This window comes from Poecilia mexicana, unplaced genomic scaffold, assembly GCF_051168715.1.
Source record: "Poecilia mexicana isolate PSO_F unplaced genomic scaffold, ASM5116871v1 scaffold_2, whole genome shotgun sequence".
NCBI lineage: Eukaryota > Metazoa > Chordata > Actinopteri > Cyprinodontiformes > Poeciliidae > Poecilia > Poecilia mexicana.
The window spans coordinates 24,165,001-24,170,000 of NW_028263371.1; the positions used below are offsets into that span (position 1 = coordinate 24,165,001).

The 5,000-nt window shown below is 45.4% G+C and overlaps 8 non-coding genes across 8 annotated transcripts; 4 read left to right on the forward strand and 4 right to left on the reverse strand.

Moving 5' to 3' along the window:
* Positions 1-188: 188 nt before the first annotated feature.
* On the forward strand, positions 189-260 carry trnad-guc (transfer RNA aspartic acid (anticodon GUC)). The gene has a single exon. It is a non-coding gene; the product is annotated as a tRNA-Asp (tRNA).
* Positions 261-376: 116 nt separating this feature from the next.
* On the reverse strand, positions 377-447 carry trnag-gcc (transfer RNA glycine (anticodon GCC)). Its single transcript has one exon. It is a non-coding gene; the product is annotated as a tRNA-Gly (tRNA).
* Positions 448-1,626: 1,179 nt separating this feature from the next.
* On the forward strand, positions 1,627-1,698 carry trnad-guc (transfer RNA aspartic acid (anticodon GUC)). Its single transcript has one exon. It is a non-coding gene; the product is annotated as a tRNA-Asp (tRNA).
* Positions 1,699-1,814: 116 nt separating this feature from the next.
* On the reverse strand, positions 1,815-1,885 carry trnag-gcc (transfer RNA glycine (anticodon GCC)). Its single transcript has one exon. It is a non-coding gene; the product is annotated as a tRNA-Gly (tRNA).
* Positions 1,886-3,068: 1,183 nt separating this feature from the next.
* On the forward strand, positions 3,069-3,140 carry trnad-guc (transfer RNA aspartic acid (anticodon GUC)). The gene has a single exon. It is a non-coding gene; the product is annotated as a tRNA-Asp (tRNA).
* A 116-nt stretch (positions 3,141-3,256) lies between these two features.
* trnag-gcc (transfer RNA glycine (anticodon GCC)) lies at positions 3,257-3,327 on the reverse strand. The gene has a single exon. It is a non-coding gene; the product is annotated as a tRNA-Gly (tRNA).
* A 1,183-nt stretch (positions 3,328-4,510) lies between these two features.
* On the forward strand, positions 4,511-4,582 carry trnad-guc (transfer RNA aspartic acid (anticodon GUC)). The gene has a single exon. It is a non-coding gene; the product is annotated as a tRNA-Asp (tRNA).
* A 116-nt stretch (positions 4,583-4,698) lies between these two features.
* On the reverse strand, positions 4,699-4,769 carry trnag-gcc (transfer RNA glycine (anticodon GCC)). Its single transcript has one exon. It is a non-coding gene; the product is annotated as a tRNA-Gly (tRNA).
* Positions 4,770-5,000: the final 231 nt, after the last annotated feature.

A 5,000-nucleotide genomic window follows, 5' to 3' on the forward strand; every position in this document is an offset into this window, starting at 1 on the left:
AGCGTGGTTTTCCGCAAGGGGCCCCTTGGCTTTCTTCTTCAGGATCCCTCTCCTGAGGCAAAGAAAATCAAAAATAATCCCAGTTTGAGCCGAAGAGACAATATGATTTGGTAACTAGTCACGCCAAAACAAACTCTACGTTGCCTCAGCTGGACCCGAGAACACCGGGTGTGGAGTCCCTTCGCAACTCCTCGTTAGTATAGTGGTGAGTATCCCCGCCTGTCACGCGGGAGACCGGGGTTCAATTCCCCGACGGGGAGAATACAGATTTTTTTTTTCTGCAACATAAACCCTATGCTCGGGTGTAGGGTCCGGTGGCAGCTCCTCGTAAGCAGTGAGTATCCACTCTTTATATAAGACATCTCATAAAAGGGAGTGCATTGGCCGGGAATCGAACCCGGGCCTCCCGCGTGGCAGGCGAGAATTCTACCACTGAACCACCAATGCTTGCAGAAGTTTTCTCCTACCCTCACACACGCACGCACGTACACACACACACACACTTGCAGATTTTTGTTTTTTTTTCTGCATAATGATCGGTGACCGATCGATCGGCACACCTCTACCTCAGGCAATGCATTCTGGTGAAAGACAACGCATTATGACTACTTAAAACATACACGTAACCTCTAGGTTGCTTCAGCTGGACCCGAGAACACCGGGTGTAGGGTCTCTTCGCAGCTCCTCGTTAGTATAGTGGTGAGTATCCCCGCCTGTCACGTGGGAGACCGGGGTTCAATTCCCCGACGGGGAGGATGTACTCATTTCTTCTGCAACATACAGTCGCTGCTCTTCCTGTTTATATAACACACTTCCCATTGGCCATTGGCCTGGCAATCAAACCCTAGCCTCTGACACAGCAGCTGAGAATTGTTAAGCTAAACGTCTCTAAACCGTTTCCCATTCATTTCCAATGGTAGTCCTAAACTACTACAGATGTAATATATTTTTGACCACTATGCTATGGTGGCACTGTCCAATCTTATGTCCGGGAGTGACACAGCCCTCTCCTTGCTTGGATTCAGAAGAAGACAACTTTACAGCTTTTAAACTGAAATCTTTAGGAGAACTTACCAGCGTTAAGCAGAGAGAAGAAAAAATATCAAAGAAATCGATCTTCACATCCATCCTTCTTAATTTTAATAGGTAAGTGATACCGATGGATATAAAACATGTTTATCATCACAATCGCATCTTTTCAGCCGAATATATTATATGTAGCGGGAGCATTACTTTCTACTACTACGGTGTCTGGTGTTACCTAGTAATATAATTTGTCTTCTGATTTAATGTTGTTTGGTTTATGTGTCGGTTCTACATTGATTAGCTCTTATGTATTAATCATAACATTTAAAGAAAATGTATTTGATCCATTCTTTTTTGCTCCACACCAGGTCAAACTGCAGAAGACCATTTTTTAACCAGGGAAACCAAGCGTGGTTTTCCGCAAGGGGCCCCTTGGCTTTCTTCTTCAGGATCCCTCTCCTGAGGCAAAGAAAATCAAAAATAATCCCAGTTTGAGCCGAAGAGACAATATGATTTGGTAACTAGTCACGCCAAAACAAACACACCTCTACGTTGCCTCAGCTGGACCCGAGAACACCGGGTGTGGAGTCCCTTCGCAACTCCTCGTTAGTATAGTGGTGAGTATCCCCGCCTGTCACGCGGGAGACCGGGGTTCAATTCCCCGACGGGGAGAATACAGATTTTTTTTTTCTGCAACATAAACCCTATGCTCGGGTGTAGGGTCCGGTGGCAGCTCCTCGTAAGCAGTGAGTATCCACTCTTTATATAAGACATCTCATAAAAGGGAGTGCATTGGCCGGGAATCGAACCCGGGCCTCCCGCGTGGCAGGCGAGAATTCTACCACTGAACCACCAATGCTTGCAGAAGTTTTCTCCTACCCTCACACACGCACGCACGTACACACACACACACACTTACTTGCAGATTTTTGTTTTTTTTTCTGCATAATGATCGGTGACCGATCGATCGGCACACCTCTACCTCAGGCAATGCATTCTGGTGAAAGACAACGCATTATGACTACTTAAAACATACACGTAACCTCTAGGTTGCTTCAGCTGGACCCGAGAACACCGGGTGTAGGGTCTCTTCGCAGCTCCTCGTTAGTATAGTGGTGAGTATCCCCGCCTGTCACGTGGGAGACCGGGGTTCAATTCCCCGACGGGGAGGATGTACTCATTTCTTCTGCAACATACAGTCGCTGCTCTTCCTGTTTATATAACACACTTCCCATTGGCCATTGGCCTGGCAATCAAACCCTAGCCTCTGACACAGCAGCTGAGAATTGTTAAGCTAAACGTCTCTAAACCGTTTCCCATTCATTTCCAATGGTAGTCCTAAACTACTACAGATGTAATATATTTTTGACCACTATGCTATGGTGGCACTGTCCAATCTTATGTCCGGGAGTGACACAGCCCTCTCCTTGCTTGGATTCAGAAGAAGACAACTTTACAGCTTTTAAACTGAAATCTTTAGGAGAACTTACCAGCGTTAAGCAGAGAGAAGAAAAAATATCAAAGAAATCGATCTTCACATCCATCCTTCTTAATTTTAATAGGTAAGTGATACCGATGGATATAAAACATGTTTATCATCACAATCGCATCTTTTCAGCCGAATATATTATATGTAGCGGGAGCATTACTTTCTACTACTACGGTGTCTGGTGTTACCTAGTAATATAATTTGTCTTCTGATTTAATGTTGTTTGGTTTATGTGTCGGTTCTACATTGATTAGCTCTTATGTATTAATCATAACATTTAAAGAAAATGTATTTGATCCATTCTTTTTTGCTCCACACCAGGTCAAACTGCAGAAGACCATTTTTTAACCAGGGAAACCAAGCGTGGTTTTCCGCAAGGGGCCCCTTGGCTTTCTTCTTCAGGATCCCTCTCCTGAGGCAAAGAAAATCAAAAATAATCCCAGTTTGAGCCGAAGAGACAATATGATTTGGTAACTAGTCACGCCAAAACAAACACACCTCTACGTTGCCTCAGCTGGACCCGAGAACACCGGGTGTGGAGTCCCTTCGCAACTCCTCGTTAGTATAGTGGTGAGTATCCCCGCCTGTCACGCGGGAGACCGGGGTTCAATTCCCCGACGGGGAGAATACAGATTTTTTTTTTCTGCAACATAAACCCTATGCTCGGGTGCAGGGTCCGGTGGCAGCTCCTCGTAAGCAGTGAGTATCCACTCTTTATATAAGACATCTCATAAAAGGGAGTGCATTGGCCGGGAATCGAACCCGGGCCTCCCGCGTGGCAGGCGAGAATTCTACCACTGAACCACCAATGCTTGCAGAAGTTTTCTCCTACCCTCACACACGCACGCACGTACACACACACACACACTTACTTGCAGATTTTTGTTTTTTTTTCTGCATAATGATCGGTGACCGATCGATCGGCACACCTCTACCTCAGGCAATGCATTCTGGTGAAAGACAACGCATTATGACTACTTAAAACATACACGTAACCTCTAGGTTGCTTCAGCTGGACCCGAGAACACCGGGTGTAGGGTCTCTTCGCAGCTCCTCGTTAGTATAGTGGTGAGTATCCCCGCCTGTCACGTGGGAGACCGGGGTTCAATTCCCCGACGGGGAGGATGTACTCATTTCTTCTGCAACATACAGTCGCTGCTCTTCCTGTTTATATAACACACTTCCCATTGGCCATTGGCCTGGCAATCAAACCCTAGCCTCTGACACAGCAGCTGAGAATTGTTAAGCTAAACGTCTCTAAACCGTTTCCCATTCATTTCCAATGGTAGTCCTAAACTACTACAGATGTAATATATTTTTGACCACTATGCTATGGTGGCACTGTCCAATCTTATGTCCGGGAGTGACACAGCCCTCTCCTTGCTTGGATTCAGAAGAAGACAACTTTACAGCTTTTAAACTGAAATCTTTAGGAGAACTTACCAGCGTTAAGCAGAGAGAAGAAAAAATATCAAAGAAATCGATCTTCACATCCATCCTTCTTAATTTTAATAGGTAAGTGATACCGATGGATATAAAACATGTTTATCATCACAATCGCATCTTTTCAGCCGAATATATTATATGTAGCGGGAGCATTACTTTCTACTACTACGGTGTCTGGTGTTACCTAGTAATATAATTTGTCTTCTGATTTAATGTTGTTTGGTTTATGTGTCGGTTCTACATTGATTAGCTCTTATGTATTAATCATAACATTTAAAGAAAATGTATTTGATCCATTCTTTTTTGCTCCACACCAGGTCAAACTGCAGAAGACCATTTTTTAACCAGGGAAACCAAGCGTGGTTTTCCGCAAGGGGCCCCTTGGCTTTCTTCTTCAGGATCCCTCTCCTGAGGCAAAGAAAATCAAAAATAATCCCAGTTTGAGCCGAAGAGACAATATGATTTGGTAACTAGTCACGCCAAAACAAACACACCTCTACGTTGCCTCAGCTGGACCCGAGAACACCGGGTGTGGAGTCCCTTCGCAACTCCTCGTTAGTATAGTGGTGAGTATCCCCGCCTGTCACGCGGGAGACCGGGGTTCAATTCCCCGACGGGGAGAATACAGATTTTTTTTTTCTGCAACATAAACCCTATGCTCGGGTGTAGGGTCCGGTGGCAGCTCCTCGTAAGCAGTGAGTATCCACTCTTTATATAAGACATCTCATAAAAGGGAGTGCATTGGCCGGGAATCGAACCCGGGCCTCCCGCGTGGCAGGCGAGAATTCTACCACTGAACCACCAATGCTTGCAGAAGTTTTCTCCTACCCTCACACACGCACGCACGTACACACACACACACACTTACTTGCAGATTTTTGTTTTTTTTTCTGCATAATGATCGGTGACCGATCGATCGGCACACCTCTACCTCAGGCAATGCATTCTGGTGAAAGACAACGCATTATGACTACTTAAAACATACACGTAACCTCTAGGTTGCTTCAGCTGGACCCGAGAACACCGGGTGTAGGGTCTC